The 25,042-nt window shown below is 38.5% G+C and overlaps 2 long non-coding RNA genes across 2 annotated transcripts; both read left to right on the top strand.

Annotated features, from left to right (window-relative positions):
• The first annotated feature begins 1,554 nt into the window (after nucleotides 1-1,554).
• Nucleotides 1,555-2,960, top strand: LOC138108921 (uncharacterized). The gene is made up of 3 exons (XR_011150124.1): nucleotides 1,555-1,675; nucleotides 2,165-2,224; nucleotides 2,844-2,960. It is a non-coding gene; the product is annotated as an uncharacterized lncRNA (long non-coding RNA).
• Nucleotides 2,961-4,754: 1,794 nt separating this feature from the next.
• On the top strand, nucleotides 4,755-8,626 carry LOC138108920 (uncharacterized). Its single transcript, XR_011150123.1, has 3 exons — nucleotides 4,755-4,848; nucleotides 7,757-7,868; nucleotides 8,488-8,626. It is a non-coding gene; the product is annotated as an uncharacterized lncRNA (long non-coding RNA).
• Nucleotides 8,627-25,042: the final 16,416 nt, after the last annotated feature.

Here is a 25,042-nt window from a genome sequence, read left to right as displayed (position 1 = left end):
AATTATAGTAAAATCATTTTCAGATATTATGATTCATTAAGAAAACTGATTTTGAAACTTGATCACTGTGAAATTTGGAAGCAGAAAATAGAGTAAGGCTGCAGGATTGCAACTCTGAAAGTGTATTTTAAGTTTCCTGTACATAAATATATTTCATAGGGTCTCAAATATGTCCTGAAAATGTCAAGACACTAAGATAAGTGTAATTTTAGGAAAGTCACATGAGAAGGGTCCTTCAGCATTAATTAACACAAGTTGTCATAATTACATGAATAAACACTTCCAAAACACTTTTCTAGGGTGTCAAAAGTCTTCCCCTTTGTCACTTCTTATTGGAGATGCCAAACTATTAGCATGACACTGTAACAGTCCTGCAGTCTGCTTGGCCACGCTGCTGATACATGAGAAATAACCTGAGGGGGATTTAGCGAGAGCACAAGGAATGACTGGTGCTCCCATGTGTTTATTTGATTTACTTTTAATAACTTAGCACATAAATCATTCAGACCCAGCTACTCAGATTTAATACTGAGCAACAGTAGCAACTCTAAAGATTTTTTTTTTTTTTTACTAAGCAAATGTTACTGAACACATATTCTGAGTTTACATTCTTTCTTCACTCAGGGATTGCTCACTTCAGAAATACTTTAAATTATAAATACAAATTAGACTAGCTAGTACTGTTTACTCTGCATAGTCGTGATTTAAAATAGGATTGTATTCCAAAGGGCAACCTGATATAAATATGGAAGATCTATATTTTTGAGCTTGTTTTAATTTTGGTATAGTTTTTGTTAGTAAAAGGATTGTTTCAAGTTGTTTTTTGCCACCTCTCAAAAAGGTGCATCTCCTTTTTCACTTCTCCCTTCCTTTTTCTCTCTTTTCCCCTTCCCTTTTCCCTTCTCCTTCCTCCTCATGCTTAACCTTGTGATATTTTTTTGGTTGGTTGGTGTGGTGGGTTGACCCTGAGCTGGACACCGGGTGCCAGCCAAATCTGCTCTGTCACTCCCCTCCTCAGCTGGTCAGGGGAGAGAAAATACAAGGAAAAGCTCAGACTGAGCTAAAAGAAGGAAAATTGCCTTGTTTAAGTAGAAAAATTACAAGTAGCTGATTAGAAGAAACCCAAAATCTGGTGTATTCCTCTATTTTAGAAAGAGCAGATCTATGCTTTAAATAAAAGGTCTGTTACTTTTGCACTGTATCAAACAGTATCCACAGTCAAACCTGGAATTTTGTGAAATTTCCTTGATCTCATTACATACCTGTTAAAGAAAGGGACAGAGAAGTAATACTGGGACTTGGTCATATCAGAATATGTACAAATTAAACTTGCATCAGGTTTTCTGGCATTCCATAAGGGCACAGGGTGAGGCTGTTTCCTAAAAGCCTTTCTTGCCTCTTGAAAGCATTACCAAGCCTTGGACAAATCCATTCAGTTGTATTTCTGTCATTAAGCACAAACCAAGCAAGAGCTTCTAGACCCAGAGTCATGGAGCAGCCTGTCCTTGAATCCAGGTTGCTTTAGGATTAAAATTCTCTGCTTCACATTCGTCTTGAAGAGAGCTGGCTGGAAGACTCCAAAGTGGAGCCAGGGAATGAACTAAAAATTATGTGGACAACCAGAAGGTTCAATACTCAACAGAGACTTCTGGTCCTCTTTTCCTGAGCAGTAAAGGTAAAGATAATGATTTGTTAAGCAGCAAAGGTATGCCTTTGATTCCTGTCCCAAGCTGCCAAGGAAAATGTGGATCCCTCTAAATATATACCTGACACTCCCTACAAAGGGAGGCTCAAGTTCGGCTTCCTCCTCTTGTGGATTATTTTTAGCTGAAGTGAAATTAGTCCATCTGCTTGTTTTACTAGGAATTTTTAAAAAGAGCCTTTCTAAAAAAAAAAAAAAAAAAAAAAAAGTGCTTTTTTCTCTTTTATAGTGAGCATACATTCATCCAGTCTCCATTTTTCCTTATTTTAAACTAAAAATAATTACATACCTTTTCCATATTTAAAAGAAACATATGCATTTTATTATATTTTCATATGGTTGAAACAGTCTTTTTTCACAACACAAGGGGTGTAAAAAGAGAGCAGTGGATGCTCTTCAGAGCTGCAGCCATCTTTTTGAACCCCTATTTATTAATTTCCTTTCTTTCTTTTCTCTGGGGAGCCTTGAAGGTGGCCAGGGTCATCACAGCAGACTGAAAACTGATTTGAAGCCTCAGAGGAGGTAATACTTTCTCATTCCCCCCTTGTTTAATACTGACAAACTAGCTGTAACTCTCTGCAGATTAGTAACATGCAATATGGCATGGTAAGACAGACCAGGTTTCAGTGTGTCCTTAAACTTCATTAAGGATCTTCCATTCCCATCTGATTAGAAGGATTTTTGTTTGGGTCTGAGCTGCAGTAAAATCTGGGTCACTGGGTTAATGGACAATAAGAAACAATTAATTTATAAATCCATCAAGTGATGATAATGATGTGGAATAGAGTTTTAAGTGTGTAAGGATTTAGAGGATGCTGTTTTCCCTTTTTGTCTCTTGCTAAGGTAGAACACACTTTGCTCATTCCAGTTTTGGAGACATTTTACATCCCTAAATAACCAGCCATACTGTCACTTGCCCACATTTTGCATTTTCTTAGCTGACTGTGTAAATCCTTTGGCTGCACAGTGAGTATTTGTGAGCATAAGCACTAAACCTCCCTCTGAAAGTGAGGGGCTGATTTTATGTGTTGAATGGGTAACCAAAACAATAATGTTTCTCTTCCACTTCACAAGAGGGAACAGAGGGTTTTCATTCAAGCCATTTTAATCACATCACTATCATACTGTGCCCTTTATCTAGAACTAAATATCAGCCAAAGTTTACTTGAAAACGAGCCTGGGTTTTGCTCAAATAAGCTAATGAACCTTTGTGAACTTTCAAGACTGGGCTGAATTTCAACTTTGGAACAATACTTGAAGCCAGGTGAGTTTTACTGTAAATATTTCCACCGTGGTTCCAGCAGCAATCTGAACTTGTTTAACTAGTTTAACTTAATGCTTGTGTAACAGTGAGGACTGGATGACAGACTTTTTATTATGAAAAGACCTGAAAAGTAAAAGCAGTGATAATATGCTACTGGTGAAACTATGTGCTACATTTCTAAAAGTGCAGATTGAAATGTTAAATATAAATGTTCTGTTTCTTCGTCTATACATATTCATATATAGGTACCAATAGAAAGAAAATGTCCTCAAAGTTAGTTGCAAAAATACCTACAAAAATACTGAATGTGCTCTCTGTAGGTATTTAGATTTATAAAATATAAGACAAAATGAATCTTAGTAGTTACACCATCTGAAACAAGTATTTCTCATCTCTATAAACCCCTTCTTAAAGGGTTTGAACTTAACTATAACTCCTTACAGAAAGGAAAGAGAGTAAATGGGGGGATTCAGTGCAAGAACTAAATATCACCTCAGAAGAAGCAGCAAATTGTGCATACTTCAGGTAAATAGACAAGAGCATAGAAATCTGTGCCCATCCATAAATCCCCCTGTCTCTGCCCTCCTACCCCAAAACCCAGTCCAAAACATTTCTTGCTTTCATAAGCAGATGGAGCTAGCATGGAGATGCCTTCACAGAGCAATGCAATTGCTTCAAGATGGACCACAGTGCTTGATAAAAATAAATAATGAATAAATAACAGTATATGCTGGGCTCTTGACTAGCCTGAAACATAGGGATTTATAGAGTGATCACCCACCATTTTTCTGAAAAGCATTTGAAGTTTGTTCCAAATAGTCAAAATGCAGTAAATACACATAACCAATTCCCTAATTTAAGGTCTGTGATTATGGAGGCAAAAGACTGGATCAGTACTGGGATAAGTACACTCACACTGGTGTGACTTGATGAAGAAAACAGGCAACTAACAGACTAACATCCAGCTGGAGCTCTTACTAGGTGGTGGTGTTGTAGCGTTCAAAGGGTTAATGTTTTGTAAGCTTCTTTTAATTGTTGAGTAAAGATTGTGTAAAAGTTTTCTTTTTATAGCATTAATCTGTAGATTAATGTTTCCTGTGTTTTAATGACATGTTCCCCAGCCGCAGATGAGTGGTATAAAAAATGTTTAATTAGAGTCAGTCATAGCCTGCTGGCAAGCAATGACCTTACCTTCAACCCAACACACTGGATAAAGAACTTGCAGTCTTTTTCATTCTCTGATGTAAGTTTTAAGCCTAAAAGGCATAAAGTTGTTGGTTTGGTTGTTTTTTTTTGTTGTTTTGTTTTGTTTTGTTTTTTGGTTTTTGGTTTTTTTTGCATATTCTGGTGAATGTTGACCACAATAACAAAACAGTAATATCTGTGTTTTCCAAGCATTTTTTTGTTATTTCCTGGTTGACATTTACTGAGAGGGTTGTGTGTTTGTGGAAAGGGAGACAGAGACAAAGAGGGCTGAAAGTTCAGCAGTTTTTTCTGAGTTTTGGACTGCAGCTTCTGTTTTGTTGCCTGTACCTAAAAGCAAAACATTAGCTAGTCTAGCCTGATTTTAATGTAACCACTGCACTTAAGGCTTCCTCTCTATTCCCTGAGGCATTTATTAGTTCAGGCAAGTATTCCATAAATTGCACAGAGGGCACGATGCTGTGTTTCAGTTTATCATCTAGATGTGCCTGCGTTTTTAATCTCTCTTGGACGATGTAAGCAAGGGGTTTACTTCCCTTACCATGCACTCTGCTGTTTCCTAGGAAAGCTTCTCGTGCTGCAGCACAGAAAGGAAGAAAATCTGTCTGCCATTATATGCTGATACAATTAAATACATGAGCTGGCTCGCATTGACATGGCTTGGCTGCAAGTCAAGAAGGTACCCATAAAAAACCCTAAACTCTGTGTGTGCATGCATTCATGTGTGCCTGTGTCTAAAAAATAACTGGGACATGCCAATTATTTTTCTCCTGGTTTTAAAATGGATTCCACACTCTCATCACTGCCAAAATAAAATAAAATAAACCAAGTGTTTCTTTCGATCCATCTTGCAGTCTTTATCATCTTGGTAAACATACACTGGGAAACCAAAGAGAAACTATTGGTGTTCTTTAGCAGAAAGAGGGAAACAAAACCAGACTTTCTGAGAGTTTATGAGAGCATGTAAAAAGATCATTTCCTGCCAAAGTCCCTAGCTATAACTGGAAGATCAAAATGTCCTGATTGGGAGATTGTGTTAGTCACAAAATATGATATACACGTTGCATTTTGGAGCTATCATCTCCTTAACACTTACTGTTGCTGGACTGGGAAAAAACAGCACACATGTTGCTACCTTATTGAGTGTAGCAGTAATAATGAAAAGGGCAGAGGAGGTGGAGGGGAGAAGAAAGTAACTGCTGGTAGTAGCCAGCATTGTGCTGAGAGGACAATGCTGGAGTGTGAGTGAAATTCCCTCCAGTTACCTCTGGATCGACTCAGCCCCACCTACCTCTGAACTTCTGGCTCACTGACAGAAAAATAAGCCATGCACCATTCTACTTATGCAGAGACTAAAACCAGCTCAGCCTGCCAGTACACACTGTTTTGCTCTGCTGCCCTGGTCCCTCAGATGATTTTATTTTCCAGTTGCTAAACTCGGGAACAGGGTCTGGTGCAGCTCCTAGGTTATTTGCCAGCCTGTCAGAACTCTCTGGCAGATGCTGAAGGTGCAGTTATGTATTTCAGTGCATGTATGATTAACCCAGGTATAATATCATCTCCTCAGCACACATGGAAATACTAAGTGTGTAATAATGAGTAGGACAGGTTGAAAATTGTGTATCAAAGCTGTTTTTTAATGTAACACCGTTCATTTCATGTTTTACTTGGAAATTCAATTATCTATGGAAAGAAACCCGAAGGTGCCCCAATGAAAAATCTGTCTGGAAGTGTGGATATGATGACTAGTGAAAACTACACTGGATTTTTTTTTGCACCCCTGTTCCCCTGTGGGCTAGGGCTCAGCCACCTCTCATGAAGCACCAGGTTCAACAAGAGAAGGGATTGTAAAACATCAAAAATAAAGTTACTTGATCGAGGACCCTTTTCAAGAGAGGATAATACAGTGACAAAAGGCATTTGTACCATGACTGTGGCAATATTTTCTCAATGCACTTTTTTTTAAACAAATGTCATACTTTTAAATTTTAATGCAGTCAGCTTTTAAAAAAATCAAGAGTTTGGCTAAGAAGCATGGATGAAAACATCTTACTTTTAAAAAAAAAATTCTCATGAAAAGAATGTATTTCCTGACTTACTAGTAACCAACAAAGCAGAGCTTAATTTGTGTTAAAGTTTTAACTAGAAATACTGTTATTTCTGCTCTGATGCATATAAATGTGATGGATTCCTGCTGTGAGGAAGTGAGAAACTAGAGGGAGTAAGGGAGCTGCTACATTAAATCAGCCCCATCTCTATCTTTACAGCTGCTGTTGTTTGGTGGTAGTCCACAAAGAAGTGTGTAATACTAAGGAAGCAAAAGAATCGTGAGCTACATTGAGTGTGATGCTGATAAAAGCCAAACATTTTTAACATTACTTTCAAATCTATATTTATTTATGTTCATGTATCCTGCAATAACTTGTTCTCAGGATTTGTCTCCACATCTTCCCGTGGCACTAATGTCTACAGTTGCATCTTGATGGTAGAAATGGATTTTAGTTTGTTTTCACTTTTTTTTAATTTCAGTTCCTGTCTCAAATTTATCATACTTGTATTGTTGCTGATCTCATCCATCAGTGATTTGTGTGACTTTCTCAGGGTCCACCTTGGATGTCATTTCCTATATCTTCCTCTGCATGTGTTTGCAAGTAGGGTGGTAAAATCCTCCCTTCTTTATGAAGAAAAGAGAGAAAGTAGAGGCTGAGAGTGCAGCTCTGTCTCTATCTGCTTGGCATGTAAAGGGCAGCTTAAAAGATTGCCAGCCCTACAGCAAGATGTGGCTGACTGGCAAAGGCTGTGGAAGCCTTTCTCAGCCAACCTACCTTGTTCTGCTTTCAGGCTGGGTTCAGCTTCCCATTTTACTTGGAAGACAGAAGTGTGCTAAACTACAGGAGCCTTGAAAATCATTTTGTCAGAGATTCATGCATGCAGACTGCTCTTTTTGCTTGTAATATTAAGAGGACAATAGAAATGCTGACACTGTAGAATCAGAGAATCATTTAGGTTGGAAAAGACCTTTAAGACCATCCAGTCCAACTGTTGTATCTGGTTTACTGTTTTAACTGTTTAACCATTTTATCCTTGTGTAATCTCAGTCTTATATTTAAGGAGGACCCCAGCATTAAGCACCAGAACACAGGTTACAAAAGATTTGTTTCAATGTAAAAACCATCTTGAGAAATGTTTTTTGTGACCTGTTGGTCACTCACAGTTACTCAAAGTGCAATTCTAAATAGCAGAGTATATCTTCTTTATCTGTATTCAGTACTGTACATTTTCACTTTCATGCCTTGTTTCCATTAATCCAACTGAGATGCCTATTAATCTGGTATTCCTATTATCACTGTACTTTGAAACAGACCAGATTTCCACCAGAAATCATGACATATATGTAAGTCTCCTCCCAGTCAGGAAAAGAAAAACCCAAACCACTTTACTATCTGTAGGTCAACCATGTGTTCTATAAAAAAAGATTTTGTGTAGTTGAGACAAGTGCAAAACATTTTCATAAAAAGATAGTGGCTTTTTTATTCAACATCCTTTTGATTCAAACCTATGACTTAATGTCTTTCTTGACATTTTAGAGCTAAGGAAGACAGAATATCTCTGTGGGACCTAAGGAGTGGCTGCAGACTGTATCGGATCATTTGGCTTCATCACTGAAACGTCCACCTCTGCTTGCAGCAGAGGAGCAGGGTAGGGAAAGCTACTTCATACTGGATCTTCTGCTCCTATAGCATTTCCTCATCACAGAAGGTGCAGATTAAGAGTTTTGTTTGTGGGGCTCTGCGAAGACACTACAGATACGCTCTGTGCTTCCCAGTTATCCTCCAGAGCCCGTACTGCTCCCTCTGCTAGCACCTGTGGGACCATGGGGACCCTGGGGTCAAGGTGGCTGTGGTGATGGCATTGCCACAGAGCACCTATGTACTTCCTCTCGAGAGTGAGCTGCTCTTCAGGTTCTGGTGGTAGAGTCTTGGGTGCTGGATTTGCTAGAATAGACTGCCAAAGATAGAATTGTTTGGCTTGGAAGGGACCTTAAAGATTATCGTGTTCCAACCTCCCTGCCATGGCCAGGGATACTTTTTACTAGATCAGGTTGTTTAGATCCCTATCTGGTCTGGTCTGGAATGCTTCCAGGGATGGTACATCCACAACTTCTTTGGGCAACCTGTTCCAGTGTCTCACCACCCTCACAGTAAAGAATTTCTTCCTAATATCTAAGATAAGTCTACTCTGTTTCATCTCAAAGCCGTTCCCTCTTGTCCTGTCACTCTAGACCCTTGTAAATAGTGTCTCTCCATCTTTCTTGTAGGTTCCCTGGTCCTGGAAGGCTGCAATTAGGTCACACCAAAGCCTTCACTTTTCCAGACTGAACAACCCCAATTCTCCAAGCCTTTCCTCACAGGAGAGGTGTTCCATCCCTCTAAACACCTTGGTTGCCTCCTTGGACTTTCTCCAACAGGTCAGCAAAGATGGGGTTTGATATGCTTTGCTATGAGTAATTTTGTAAAAGCTTTGTAATGATTTAACTATAGCAGGAATTTTTTTAAGCAGCAAAACATGGGACTAAATTCAGTGCGGGGTCTTCACATCTCTGTGTGTGAAATAGTTTTCCATGTCACATAAAAATGCTGCTGGCTGACAAAAGAAGAGTAATTCTCCAAACAACCTGACACATAAATTTGCAAGATGGCTTTTTGGTAGAGGAAGGGTGGCCTTGTCTCAGCAGGATGTTGCTGAGATATTGCAATAGTGTTAGTGTCTGACAGTTGTGGGATTTTTGGTAGAATCTGTGTTTAGAATTTAGGGCCTGCAATATTGAGGTATTGTAGAAAGAAAAATGTTGTGATTCTTTGAAAAATAGCCACTATTTTCAGCAAATATTGAATATTCCTTTATATTTTCAAATGTCAAAAGTAATTTTTAAAATACACTGTGGTAGTCAATATTTTGGTGAGGCTTTTCCAAATAACTGTGCATTTCATTATTTTTGAATTGAGGGGGTTTGCAAAACAATTCCTAAATTTATCAAAACTTGTTTTTTGATTGCTTATTACTGTCTTTGTTCAGTGTGTAGCACACTGACAATTAACATCTGGCATTGCAGAGTGCACCCATCCATATGATTATAGCTTTGGTAAACTTATCCTGTGAATAAGGACACATTCAGGGTGTTCCTATTCAAAATGTCTTCCAGGCAGTATGTGTTTCAGGTAGGTAACTCCAAAAGAAAATTATGCCATCACACTAGAAGGTCATTAAAATATTGTCATTCACTCTCAACAAAGAATATGTTCAATCCAGATGATTTAACTACTAGAGGAAGGTCTTTTGAAAATGAAGATGTCTGGGATGGCGCTGTTTCTTTTTGAGGGAAACTTCTCATTTTCCATTAGGTGATTGGAAACGAAGGGCTATGGTCGTTATTGCTTTTATTTTATTCCCCAGCCGTGACTGGGAATCAGGAACAACACCTGCAGCAATGTGAGTGCTGAAATGGCAAGTGATGTTTATGGCCAAAGCTTCCTTCATTAGAGCCCTTCAGCCCAAGGAGCAGCCAGTCTGGTTGGCTGACAGAATGAACATCATCAAAACTATTAAAATTCCTCTTCAGCCAGCCAAGTGGATGTGTATTCCCACTTCACCCACACCCCAAATTTCCCCGTCTTTTTCCCGGACATCAGAAACCGGCCTGTCAGCAGCACAGCCCAGCCACATCTGCACATAACAACGATTCAAATTAATAATAAAGCACACCTCAGTTGAGGTTTTCTTCCCTAGTACCGGATTTTCTAGCACAGTGTTTCTCTTTAGCAGCTCATTTGACACTGGACGCCTGACCTCTGCTACCATAATAGCTGTTAATGGAAACTTCACCTCATGCAACGATAAGATGTATTTTTGGCAGCTGTGAGAGATTATGAAGAGTAAGAACAATCTTAGCTGGAATCAGAAGAAAAGAAAGCATCTGTACCTTGAGAAACACTCAGCTGGTTTTCATTACACACCAAGCCTATATTTATTACAAAGACTAGCCAAGAGACAGAAAATGATTGGTCTCTGCACTTGGAGCAGGGAGACAGTGTCGGCTTGATAAATTCTTCCTTTCTTCTCGCTTGTATGACTACAAGTGACCAGAGCTGTTCAAAACTACTGGCTTTCTCTCTCACAGACCATCTTCTGAGACCATTCTTCATCATGTTTTTCCTTCAGTGTTGCCCCCTCGTCTCCAGCTGACTTTCCCTTCTAAAATAGAAAGCAAAGGAGGTGAGGAAAAACAAGGGGGGAAAAGTTACTTCTTTCTTTATACAGGAATTTTACTACATCAGACATCAAATAAATTAATAATTTCTTTAAAATCTTTGTCAGTAGAAACCTCTTTTCCTAAGCATGAGTAAATGGTGAGGAACATCTCAGAGAAGATCAGTTAAAATTCAGAATTTGAAAGCTCAGTCGTTAAAACTGAAAAGCAGAAAGCCCCTGTTGAAGAGAGCCTTAAAAAAAAAAAAAAAAGAAGAAGAAAAAGAAAAGAGGAAAAATGTCAGTGAGTGCAATGAAAAAAGTTATTTATTTTTCTGTCATCTATCCAAGCCTGGAAAACCAGAGATTGAGCTGAGCTGTCACTAAAGATTAGGAGACAACAGCTACCAACCAAAAAATCTTTGGATGCGTCACTAAAGGCACTGTGAAGGGAGCCAAGTGAGTCGAGTAAACAGAATGCTGTGGCAGAAAACTTTGATTTAGTTATAACTGAGTAAACATGGGGCTTAACTTCTGTAAACAACTGTGGAGTTTTGCCGCAGATCCTTTACATCTGAAGTGAGAATTAAATTATACAAGGCAGAGGTGAAGGCCCTTCAGAATCTTTTTTTTCTGCTGACATTAATTTGTAAATTACAAGGGTGGGAGACAGGAGTTGTCTTTTTAGCTCTTCCAAAAAGGATGGGAGTTAGAGGCTTCCACTGCTTGTTTGATCTGTTGCAGCTGCTCCTGGAGAAGCTTGTTCCCTTGAGGTGGTAGGAGATGTTGTAGTAGTATTTTCTACATTTTTCTGCAAAAACCTGGAAAGAAAGCACAACATGCAATGTGCCTGCCACCATCACAACCTCTACGTTTTTTTTAACTGTCTGCTGAGATTTTTGCACAAGGACTCTCTAATACAATGAAATTTTGATTGTGTAGAAATCAGTATTGTTCTTGTTGTTGCTGGAAGTGCAGAAATTCAGTTCAGAACTTCAGGGATGATTTAAACCCAGCCTGTTCTTCAAGTGCCTGATGATGGTGTTTTAGATGTGGGACCTCATCCATAGGAAACGATGCAGTGAATATGTAGGGTAGATACAAAGTGGTGACAGGCAGGGACAGAATTTTCTCTTGTACAGCTGCAGTTGAGTTCCTCTCTCCTCTCTAGGCATATTTATGGATAGGGACTATTAACTCCTGAGATTAATTAATTCTACCTGTCTTCTGCCTGCTAAATGTCATGACCAGCTACCAAAGTTGAGAAATTTAGCCTTCTGCTCATGTACAAGAATTTAAACCTTAAACACTTTATCTGATTAACGGTTCCATGCTAAAAACGTTGCAAATCACCAAACCTGATTTTAATATACTATTTTAGTCATGCTTCACGAAGGTTTTTTGTAACATGAGCATTGAATGATGTAAAAGGTGACTTGAAATACAATCAGAATTACAGAATGATTAGGGTTGGAAGGGACCTTAAAAGTCACCTGGCTCCAAGTCCCCTGCCCTGGGCAGGGATGCCACTCACTAGATCAGGTTACTGAGGACCCCCTCCAACCTGGCTTTGAACACTTCCAGAGATGGGGCATCCACAGACTCTCTGGACAAATAGTTTTCAAATCAGTGAAAAAGTCTTTGATGTTTTCACAGGAAGTGGTTGCTATAAACAATAAACAGTTTAGACACAGATCTGCAGAAACACCCAATTTCTGTTAAGATGTCTTACTCCCTCTTATCCACCTATGCAGATCTGGACCCTTGGTTGCTGAGGTTTTCTGCTGACAGCCTCGTTGGATTTTCCAGGCAGAGATATATGGAGGAAGTTACATCTACTGGAACTGGAGCTACTTCAGAGAAGTAGCTGTGTAAGAGATGAGTGCTGGCACTGTGCTTGAAATTGCTAAAATGAAGGAAATTCTTCACAGACTTCAAAGATATGTGTTTATTTAAAATGGGACTGCATTTTGCTCTTTTGCACCCTTCTAAATTGTGGTTGGAATTTGAAGGGAGTACTTTTTGTTGTCTAGTCTATGAAAGCAGTCGGTGTATTTTTAGACTACAAGATAAAAAGCTTTACTGGGGTTTCTAAAGGACTATGTCCCATTGGATCAGGTGTGGGGTAAAAGTGTTTCCTTGCAATGGGTCTGAAATAATTTATGGAATAGTGATTGCTCTGTTGGTAAAATGTATGTCACAGTATCTCTCTGTTATATAAATTCTGCTGGAACTGTTGGACAGTTATTTGCATATCACAGGATAAGGTGGGGTGTAGTGTGATGCTATAGCATAAGAAAGAAATCACCCAGGAAATCCTGAAATGTTTGTGTGTAAATGGATTTTAAGAACTATATTTGCTTCATAAGGATGAATTTTATCTCATATTTGGCTCATAGAGAGCCAAATTAGTGCTTTAATTTGTGTTACATTTCACATGTTTTTACCCACCTAAATGGCTATTTCATTTAGGGTGTATATCAAATCTTGCTTTTTACTAGAAGGTAAGCAACAGGCACCTTTTAGAGACTACCTTGTCTTCATTCAGAAACCATTTTAAAAAGGGATGAATAGCCATTGGAGGTACCTCTTCCAATCTTGCATTCCCCGCAGCCTTGCCCGAAAAAGTCTAGACCTAGAAGCACTCAGAAAGATAAACACATCCTTAGACACAGAGGCAGCAAGGCTCACTTCTAGGCTTTCTTGTGTGCATGAGAATGAATGGAGCAAAATAAAAAACCCCACCCATCCATTTGCATGATGAATTCTTTGTCTCTTGATAAAATTTTAAGAAGCTTTTATAGACACCTAAGGATCTCTTGTGGCCTATGAGTCTAATTTTTGGTCTGACTTGAATAGTCAGGGTGTGAGACCAGACATAATGAAAGCTTTGGAGTAGTCCAGTATTTGTTATTTTTGGCTGCTAGTGATGAAAATGTCTCTGAGCAGGTGTGTCATGATATGGCAATCCATGTGTCAATGTCTCAAACAGAATTTAGGAACAAGACCAAACTCCTCTGTACCACAATTATTCCAGCATATATTGGTTTTTATTTTTAGTTTCAAATGCAGCTGCAAGTTTTTGTCCCAGCTAAGATCTGGCAAAAGCAAGATATATTAAATTTAAAAAACAACAGGATACTTTCCAAGGAGCAGAAGCAGTTGGATTATACAAACGAGACCATCCACTAAATGAAAGCAGGAGAAGTTTAAAATCAAACTTTCCGTTTAGGAAGAGCAGTGTAATTGTAGACATGATAAAAGAAATCCATTAAGTAACTTTGTAAATGGCTAAAAACAGCTTTTGGAAAGGGGTGGTGGTGGGGGGAGAGGACTGTCATTTGGCATGGACAGTCCTGCTAATAAGAGAATTTCTAAAGTCTGTGTAAATTTTCCTGCTCCTGTCTTCCTCTTTCCTGTTTTACTGTATTTCATACTTGGGCAGTAGAACTTGCAAGAAGAGTATAATTCTTCTTGAGCTTGAAGCTTTTATTCTGCTGCAGCTGGAGCTTATCACTGGAAGGGAAAGGTGTAAGGAAAGGTGAGAAGTTGTGACAGGATAAATAAGTTTTCAATAATTCCTTCTGTGTTGTATGAACACAATGAGTAAGAAACCTTTGTGTTACAGCAGTGAAGGAGCAGTGACAGCAACTCTGACATTACTTGTGGGGTTATGCTCGTGCCCCGTGCTACACAAATGCAGGAATTTGTACGAACGTGTCTGGATCATCCTCCTTATATATCTAATCTAGAGTAAATATTTGTAGCTGCAGTTTAAAGTTTACATTCTTTGAATATACAGCATGCTGCATACTGTAAATATTAGATGCTAAGAGAAGAGCTTTGTAAACCTTAGAATATCACTTTGTATTTGAAGTTTTCTCAACTAGAAGCAAGCACAGTTCACCTTATGTATGATTTCCAAGATTTCTTGGGCATCAAATGAGTTCTTTGTACTCAGGGTTTTAATGCATGCATTTGATCTGACATAGGTCCATTATTTAATGCTAAACAACATAAACCACCATTCACGTTTTGAAAGAGTTACATTCTAAACCAGCTGTTCAGCAGTTACATGAACTTTAGAATTATAAAGTTATTATGAATTTATAAAGCGGTAAGGGTTGGTTTTTTTCTGATTGTTGTGGTGAGTCAAAGGGGAGCAAATTGTTTGAAGAACTGGTTATCAACCAGCACTGACTGATAAGCCAGGGATTGTAAGGATAAAACCCCTACAACCTTTTTTTTTGCTAAGAATGCCTCTGTATTGAAACAGTAGAAGAAAATGTATCCAGAATGCAAATAAGACAAACCTAGATTAGATTACTACTTTAGTAATCTTACCTAATAAAAATACAGTATCAGAAGAAGAGTTAAGAAAGACCACAGTAACAAATGCAAGAAACTGTGAGGGCATGAATTAATGATGCAGAATCAACTGCTCACAGAGAATGAATATCTAGTTTGGGAAACAGAAAGCCACACAGATTTCTGATAACCAATGCTTTTTGCAATATCCACCAAAATGTCTGTCTAGCAAGGTTGTCTAAAGGTAAAATAATAATTGAGCTAAATCTAGAGTACAATTTTAAATGTGCCAAGTAAAAGAACAATATCTTTTTATGAGACTTGAAATGCTTTCAAAATTTAAGTGACAGAGAACGTGCTGGGGAGAGAGGAGTCACAAAGAAAGCACAGCTTCAGATGTGTAAGGAGACATGGCTCCCTGATGCTTCAGCAGATCTGCTTTCATTCATACCAGCTGAAAACCTGACCCCTGGCACTTTCAGACTTTCTTGCAGAGCATTATTTGATTAGAAAACAGAATTAATGACTGTGAAGTGTTTGAAGAGAACGAGGGCAAAATCGTATTGCTAATAAATCTTGTGCATAATGCAGGGTTAGAGCAGCCCTGTTGTGACAGTGCTGCACATCAAGGATGATTCCCCCAGCCTCAGTGGAACTGAGTTACCTCAGGGTAAAAGAAAAAAGAAATACTGATACATTATGGATTTGAATTTTATTCAGCTATGTAAACAACACCAGTCCACTGGGCCATGCTATACTCATCCTTTTGGTTTCTATTTTCTTTCTTCTTAAATAGAATAAGAAAATTCTTCTCCAAGTTGAGTAATTAATTGCTTTGTGGAAGACAGAGATCCTTTACGGATGCCTCCACCACAATGTTGTGGTCAAAAAGATTTCTGAGGGTTGAAAACTTGTAAGCAGCTTTCAAAAATAAATACAAGTAGTGATTTAGAAGAGTGGCAACCAAGTAAAAGTTTGAAGTATTATCTTTGAACATACAATGATTATTAGAATATATGCAAGATGGGGAAAAAACATCTTCCATTTTAAAACACAAGTGAACCTAATATACTGAGTGGTCTACTTGCAATACCTGTAATTCTGCATTTTTTTAAAGAAATTATTTTCTTGATAAGAGTGAAGATGGAAATAGCTTGCAACATAATGAGTGTTGGCTAGTGGGAAAAATAATCTGACATTTTGTTTACACTTTTGCTTTCACAAAAGGGCCTGTACAGTTTTATTTTCAGTGTAAGTCTCCACTCCAATTTCTGTTCTTTGGTGACTGCTGGAGAGAGCACTACAGAGAGTGTGCTGCATGTGTGTGGCTCTGAATGCAGTCTTTTCCCTCAAAAGGCTAGTATAGATTTAACTGAAAAATAAAGCTCTGTTTTGTCTACTTTGGGGACATAATAGTGCAATTACCTGAGCCTTGCAGCTGGCAGACTTTTCCCATGCAAATCTGGAGAACTCTTACAGGCCTTAATGAAGATTTTGTGCTCTGATCAATTGTCTTCAGGAAATAGCCATGCTGTAATTGGCAGCCTAAAAGGGAGTCAATTAGCAAGATCTTTGTGGGACAGCAACCCTCCTTGGTGGGCAAAGTTAAGGCAATAGCATGTTTTCTTTGGAAAATGCCATTACAGGTTTGATCTAGCCTTGTACTGTCTTTATGATGAGGAAAAAAATGTAGGTCCACCTATGGAAAAGAACAAATTACCTATAACCACATTCCTAGTCTGAAAAGTGCCTAATGATTCCACGATGTGAGGAGCAGACAGACCTAATCCATGGCAGAGTACCCACAGAGCTGGATGTGACAGTGATAGAGATTACAAAAAATAAGATCAAAAAGGGAGTGATGCAGTAGATTACCAGTAGATTTTAGGTTCATTGTAGTTTATTGGCTTCTGGAGTATCTCCCATGCAATTCTTCTCTGAATGTAGGGTTTTACAGGGAGGTTTGATTTGTCTGTGTATTGAAAGCCACTGTTTAAAAGCTTCAGTAATCTGTCTTTGACCATTTCATAGCTTTGGATGATTGCTTGTTGCATATGTGGTGAAATGAAACAAAACAGGAAAATAGTGCCAAAATGTGGCCTGTATTCAGCTTAAACAAGTTATATTGGGAAATAAATAGGATTTAGTATTGAAAGGCTGTTGTGGGTTTAATTTTCAGATTTCATGAGGGGTAAGTATTTGTATAAGTCTTTTTGCTTTTGTAGTGAAGTATCAAATTGGCAGTATTCCAGGCTGCTCTCCATAACACACAGGGCTGATTGTGCTGCTAAAGCACTTACTCTAATTTGTAGAAAAGAGCAGCAATAAAAACTCCACCTAAAAGTCAAAATGGGAGTGGGTGGTGGGAAGATATTTGTAATATAAATAAAATAACAAGCATTTTTTTTGCCTTTTCATTTTGAGTGATGAAAAGATGCCCATTTTCTAGAAATCCACCAGGAAATGTTAAATTACTTTCTTTTAATTTACTTTTGAGAAGTAAAACCAGAAGAAGGGAGATTACTTAGAGTAGAAAAATATAACACTGATCTTTAAAAGTAAATAGATAAAGAATCAGCTAAAGAGTCTGGATAGCTGGTGCTTGTTATGTTAAAATCATAATTAAGTTAAATTAATGCAACAACATCAGGTAGAAAAAGTTTAATCACTAAACCATAAATAAATATTAAAAAAATATCAGAAAGCCACATGTAAGGAAATATCCCTAGGGATCTGTAAGAGAGCTGGTCCTTGTGGGCAGCACTGTGTAAATGCACATGTAGTACAGTAAATAAGAAACATTTTGCCTGTGATGTGAAATGCAGTTCTTACACATTCTGGGGAGCTCTGACAGGAGGTTTCTTTGAAAGAAATGTTCACTGTTTTGAAAAGTGATTTGGATCTTACTGGTTGGCAGAGGGTACCTTATTTATTTCTCTCCCAAGTAAATAACAGACCTGGCATCTGAAGAGAAAGCAAAGGTGGCTGGGGATTGCTAAGCCCCACTGCAGATATTCACCAGGAAAAGCAGCTGGTTGGGTGCCCCAGTGCAGTAGTTACCAGCTGCCTGTGCCAAAGGAGCCTGCAGCTCTGTAAAGAGGTGCTTGGTGTGCAGGGTGTCATTGCAGGGAGGGGTCTCAGTGCAGTGCTCAGCAGAGCAGGGTACCTGAGAGTGTTCTCTAGAGGCAGCACACCCAGACCTGAGGGCTGCGTCGCTCCATCACGCTGGTGGGATGCTGCAGAATTAGGCATGGATCCCTGTGGTTTTTTCTTTGGATGATGTGAAGATATTTCCATTCACCTATGAAGACCCTGAACCCTTCTCTTCAGGCTCAGACACCTAGAACTCTGTCAAAAGTTAGAATTCTGTTGAATGTGCTTTTAGGTATTGATGTAACTTTTAAAGAGTGGAATCCCTGTTGGTCCCCTTGCTTTTATGTGAGCAGAGAAGGGAATGCATCTCTGTGCAAGTGCATCCAGTGGGGATCATAGCTCTGTATCTTGGTGGTTGTGGCATCCAGTTTGGGATGGAAAGGTTATGTCCCTGCTGTACTGAAGTCTGCTTCTGGGTTTAGCATCCTTTAGCAGCTGGTTTTAGAGAGGGTATAAAAAAAGTCCTTGAGCTGATACTCCCCATCACAGCTGTATTCTTTCCCTTTCTCAGTGATTTGACCCAACAGGGTAAATCATCAACAAGAGTACTCAGCATTCTCCCTCATCCTTTCACTCCCTCTTTTCCATCCTGAGCTTCCAATTGCACTGAAATTGTGAAACATCCACCTCCCCAGGCCCTGGCATTACAACTTTGGTGTGGCAGCATCAGCGAGAAATTTTACTTGTGGGTGCTTGTATCTTGTCTTTATATTATGAAAAATATCTTTTGGGTGCCTTGAGCAGATTTCAAGCTTTTTTTTAGTGTTTTCTGGTCAAATGGGTCTGAGAGTGGAGAGTTTGGACATTTTCAGTGCTAGATGGCAACCAAAGCAGTTTTGGTTTGCTGTTGATCTCAGTGTTTGCGTGCAGGTGGCCCAATTTTGCTGTAATGACTTGATTATTTTGCTGAACATAACTGTAAATAATTCAGTCCATCTTCCCATAAAAGAGTGGAAAGAGCCAGAAATTGTTATCTCGTACTCTGGGCTATAATTAAAGACAATTGAACGGCAGATGAGCAATCTCTTTTGAAAATCCTTCTTTTAGAATTCTAGAAGGTTATTTTAAACATAAGTTCACTTCCAATTTGGATTGCAAGGATAAAAAATATTGTTTAAGAAATCTACTGGAACACTAAGATACAGTTGCCCAAAATTCCTAAAAACTTATAAAAATTTGGGAAAAAAAAAAAAAAAAGAATATTTCCTTCTCTCATATGTTTTTCTTCTTCTTTCTACCCTCTTACTGAAAAGTAAGAGATGGGAAAATAAATGTATTCTATTTAAGTTCAGAAGATTCCCTTTCAAAATTGCTAAAACAACTTAAAATCAAAGGCCTGTATGATTTTCAGATTTGGTAAATAGAATTTTTTTCTGGGGAAAAAAAAGAAAGCACAAAAAACCTGACTTGAAAGTTTTTGTATCACTATCCTGTTTAATGTAAGATGCGGTCTTGCCCAAACCAGATAATTGAAAGTGGCTGTTCCATCTGTCACTGAATTATTTTGTTAAAAGATGCCACATCCTAAAGCAAGAGATATTTGCATCCTAAGGATCTTGGAACTCTAAGGATTTTAAATGGGCTGTCTTTTTTTTTCTGTCAAAGCAGTGCAAAACCTCCTGTGTGCTGCTTTATCCAACAGTATTTTGGTGGGAGCTGCCAAAGGCTGAAAGGGGAAAATGTCATTTGCTGGGTAAGCATTGCCACCAGAGAGAAGTCCATTGGTTTAGAGAGTGAAAACCAATTACAAGAAAGGCAATAATGTGCAGTGTTCTATCAGCCCAAGGCCAGGTCTGTAGTAATTGATTAATAGTCTGCAGATTGATGAGTAGAATTACTGACAGTATATTGGGGAGCTGGAACCCACTCAGTAAGTGACTTTCATGTCAAAGTCTAGCCAGATTTCTCTCCTCATACACTGCTAAGTCAATCTTCAGTAGCTAAAATGTTTACAAATCTCTTCTTAAATTCAGTTCACTGATTCAATTGCCAAAGCTAGACTTAATTTTTTTTTATCTATTCCCACCTCTTGCTTTTATAAAGCACAGTACAACCTGCACAAAAATATAGTAGAAAAATCTACTAATGCCCTTTGACTCATTTCATGAGCTCTAAAGTTTAATAATACATATCCTACAGCTGTAGTAAAACTTCAGAAATAGACTTTGGTGCTGCATCAAATAAGGATGAGCTAAATCAACACAAAGACCAAAGCACATGCCAAAACTTTTTGGGTTTGGTTTGGGGTTTTTTTAGAACTCATATCAGCCTTCTCTGGAAGGCTGATATGAGTTCTAAAAGATTAGTCTAAATATTAAAGATAATCTAAAGATTATAAGGAAAAAAGAGAAAACAGAAAGACAGTATTTTTGCATTGGGCATAAACTGAGGGCTCAGGGAAACAAAGTTCATGTTATGATGCCATGGGGCTCTCTACCTTCATCTGTCTATGACCTGGCTGGCAATTTCAGGTCAATTTTAGAGTGTAAGAAAATTCTCATTCATTTTTTAATTAATAAAGAGAAAAATATGTGCATATGGAAAGGATAAAATTAGGGGGGAAAACCTAAAAATGCTGTGAAAAAAATGAGCTGAGATTGGGGTCAAGGGCTGAAGACTATTACACACAAATGCACAGTAAACCAGGGCTCATTTTTGGATTTCCTTTATCATGGAAATGTGAACTTACACTTTACATGAAATTCCAATATTTATAGGCATTTACCTTTATAAATTAACTTGGTCACACATGCCTATGTACTTAACATACTTCGGAATTACTCTGCTGCACAATACCAAGGAATTTTTTTTAAATTCCAGTTTCTTTTCATATGCCAACCTGACCCCAGCAAGGAGAGTGAGCTGTCAAGCCATAAAAATAAAAGTTAGTGTGATTTTTCCTACATGTCATGCGTTGCCCTATAAGGAAAAGCCTTTTCCCTTTCCTTTGGGTCTTGCTGTCCCAGTTGATGTTTGGTGCTGCCTCCCCTTGTATTCTCCTGGACCCTCCTCCCTCTTCCTATTCTCCTGACTCCCTTGTGCCTCCAGCAGCCATCAGGACTCTCTGTGCTGAGCTGATTTATGGACCTGTAAGTGGTGGGAGTGAAGGGGAAAGGGGAGAGCGTGTGGGAGTGGGGTGGAGGGTGGAGAAGAGGGTCCTGTGGAGAGGGCTGAGAGGGAGGGAATCTGCCATAGCTCTTGCCCACCGCCTGGAGCCAGATGCTCTCTGCTTTAACTTGTGTGTTGTCTGGAGGTTATCTCCCTACTTTTCTTCCAGGGGATGCTGGTTTATCCGAGGGTGGATGATATATGGAAAACTGGGTAATTCTTCTTTTATCAGCTACAAGCAGTCCAAATACTTACTGCAGAAGATCAGACTAGAAGATAGTCATACTTCAGGTCATTCCAGTGTTAAAATCTATTATGTGTTGGGTTTGGTGCCTTTTTTAGCTGCAAGATGATAATTTATAACATTTAGAAAACTCTCTTATGTTTTGCCATTTGCTGTCTGTGTCCTTCAGCATATGTCAAGCATATGGTGAATTTCTGAATGTTTAAATTGTATCAGCAAGGTGCTATATTCCAATGTAATTGTTTTTAACTGCCAGCTGTGGCATGAGAACACTGTAGATGGGTTACTTTCTACTCCTTTAGCATATTAAGAAAAATAAATCTTCCCTTGTTGTTTTGTTGATGTATTCACTTTGTTTCTGGAGCAGCAGGAATAGATCTGGTAACAGGAAAATAGCTGAAAAAAGGAAAAATTGCTTTCTACTCAAACAAAGGACAACTGGTTTTTTTCACATTTCTAAGTAATCTAGGCAATCTGATATAACAATGCTTGTAAAATACTTAGTTTACATATAGAATTGTTGCAAGGCAAAAGTTTCATATTATTTTTTCTCACACAGTGGGCTGTACTTAGACTGTTATTTCCCAGTGTTTCCTCTAACACTGGGTAACACACACTGGGTGACTGCTTGAGGTGTATCAAACCTGACTGTGAGGCTGTGACATGGCACTTTGTTTGGAACTGTAAGTATTCAGCTCTGAGAGCAGGGTCTGAGAGACCCAAGCATTCAGCAATGGGATGTAGAAAAAAAACCAGTAAAATTAAAAGAAAAACAAATCAACTTAATAGTTTCATGAGGATCAAACAAACAGTGTCCCTTTTGTCTTTTTCTTTTTTACATATATTTTTCCATTGATTCACCTAACCTAACTATCCCTCATTAACTTTCTCCTTATGTTCTGTGGCTGCAGAGAAGTTGATGACCTGCTAATTTATTCCTTGTGTTCTTTATGAATTTCATAGCTTGCCAAAAATTGCCCTCAAATGAGGGTAGTCAAACGACAGAGTTTTCACATCTCTTTTAAGCACCCTGCATCTGTTGAGCTTTAAAAAAAAAAAAGGTTTTATTTTATGAGGGTTTTTTCTAAACCCACGGACCTGTGAAGCTTACCATAATTTGCAGAAAGCTTTATGACTGGGGGTGGGTGGGAGGAGAAAGGGAAAAAAATAAGCCAAGGGAAGGTGAGGAGGTCTTTGAATGAAATAAATATAATGAGACTGTGCCAACTCTTTCCAGATAATGCTAGGAATTAGAGACAGAGGAGTGCTAACAACATATTTCCCAGGTTTCACCAAAGTAAAATTAGAAACAATCTTGGCAGTGGGTAACCAGAGAAATTGCCGTATCGGTTCCCTTAAAGTTGAATATTCGTCTCTATAAATGGAATTCACACCTTTCGTTTAATTAAGACATGAAAGTCAAAAATATGTTTTTGTCACACATTTACTGATAAAATCTTGAATAGAAAAAAAAAAATTAAAGGGATGTTAATTAGACTAAGAAATGTGTCTGGTGCAGAGAAATATGTGAAGATTTTCTTGAAACTCACATAGACAAAGAAGTGTGAATAAATGGTGGCCTTGGTTTTGAGATGGCTGTATGATGATTTGTACTGGTTGTGCGTGGTTTGTGACAGTAAGATACCAGACTAATATATTGTTATAATTTTAATGCTAATACTACTGTGAGAGAATGTAACCTGGCAGCTATCCTCTCAAATAAATGCAGCAATTACTTTTGAAAGGAGTGGAAACCTTAATAATCAGAACTAAAACAGATTTACAGAAAATACTCTTTTTCTCTAAGGAAAATGTTAGGGACTTTTAAAAAAAACCCAACTTTGAAGTAATTTTTGTTGCACTGCACTTATAAATGTGACTTACCCTCATCACTGTGGGACCCAACGTATTGTCTGAGAGGGAAGGAAAATATGCAAGTTATTTTCAGCAGATTTTCATTTGTAATGAAGTTTTGCATCAATATTGATCACCTTATGCCTGCTAGCAGGAGCTAAAAACTTCAGCCACCTTGTACCTTGCAATCTGCCATGAGGCATCTCAACATTAAATTGAGTTTCAGTGGAGTGAAATGGGGATCTACAGCAACTCCAAAAGCTGGTGCCCTACTCAAGGACGTAGAAATCTAAGGTATGGGGCGTGGGTTTGCATGTTGCTGCCAAATGTGCCCCTAGATCAGGAGAATTCCTACCACCCTTCCTGGCGGCTAACAGGTTTTGAAGTAATTACAGCTTTTTCTTCTGGAGGCACAAGAGGGATTTTAGTGACTCCAGTGCAATCATTCCAGATGTGGTGGAAATGAGATCACGTACTGGGTCTCCTTTTACAGCTCCAGTGAGATACAACATTGCAAAACTTACACAAGAGACTGTGCCACCTCAAAAATCTGATTTTTGTTTTGTATTGTTTTGTTTTGGTTTTTGGTTGGTTGGTTGGTTTGGTTTGGTTTATTTTTTGGTGGTTTTTTTTTCAACAAGAAGGTGTCCACTTAGGTTTGCTCATGCCAGGCCTTCATCACTACAGGTGACCCAGCATGCTCAGAGGTCAGGTGTGGTTGTTTTGGCTGTAGGTCCAGCAGTGGAGCATCCATGTGCTAGGGACACAAAGAATGAAAGTAAAAATCCAGGATTTCTTTGGAGGCACCAAGAGTAGCTTCATCTACTCACTGCTGGTTCTCCACCAGTCTGTGAACAGCCATGGCTGTTTTCTTTCCCAACGTGGCACAACTTCTGTCTATGGAGGTCTATATGTGCTTTTCATGATTGGTAGAACATACTTAAAATTAATTTTGCACATTTTTGGACTAAAATGACATTTTAAAGGTATGTAATAAAACTGAAGTGGGCTGGAGCTTTAGTTTATGGGGAGAGGAATTGCACTGTGGGATGAAAATAGGGAAAACCTATGGGTGTTAAGTTCTGAAGCCACAAGCAAGGATGTTATTATTCATTGGGGGTCATTTTTTCAACCCAGAAAGCACTAGTTTTCTTTATGAACTGAAAACGAGGGTGCATGGAATTTTATTATTTTCTTAAAAAGGGCTTTTCAGAGAAGTGCAGCACCTCTACATATCCACTCTGAGAACTTTTCTGTTAGATCAAAAGGGCCTGATTCTGTCCCTTTGGAAGGGTAGGGAATGAAATCAGTGGGACTACTCATGGGGTAAGTTACTCACGGCGTAGAGACAGACCTGGTCTCTGAGGTATGTGGCCACCAATAGCAGCAGTCATGGGACAGTTCCAGGAATAATAGTGGGAGCCATTTAAATAAGTGGAAAATTGTCCTCCATTTTTACAATTTCTGTCCCTCAGATGTCTGCATTTAATAATCACATTCTAGTATTCTCATTATTACTCAAGAAAATAGTACAACTTTCTGGTCTACTGAGAATGCAAGTGGGGCAATTACTTAGGTAAAGACATCTTGACATTTTTGCTGGGACAAACTGCCTTTTGATGGAACAGAAAATGCAGGAAATTCTCACTTCTGAAAAATCCAAGAACCGCCACCCCCCAATTATATATATATATATTTTTTTCTTTTTTTTTTTCTGCAGCCCTGCTGTAATTGACACCAAATGTTCCTGGCAGTGACTGCCTTCCAACTGGTTTCTGCATTTTTACCATGCAAATTGAACACTACACCTCTCTTTAACTCTGTTTTAGTATGAGGGAAGCAGTTTTGAAAACTTTTTTTCTTAAAGGCTCTTGATGCATATCATTCTTACTTGCAGTAACTTTATGAAGGCAAGATATACTTACAAAACAGAATACATTTTCAAAGATGACTGAGGGAA

Source organism: Aphelocoma coerulescens, chromosome 4 (genome assembly GCF_041296385.1).
Source record: "Aphelocoma coerulescens isolate FSJ_1873_10779 chromosome 4, UR_Acoe_1.0, whole genome shotgun sequence".
NCBI lineage: Eukaryota > Metazoa > Chordata > Aves > Passeriformes > Corvidae > Aphelocoma > Aphelocoma coerulescens.
This window is presented reverse-complemented; position numbering and strand designations above follow the sequence as displayed.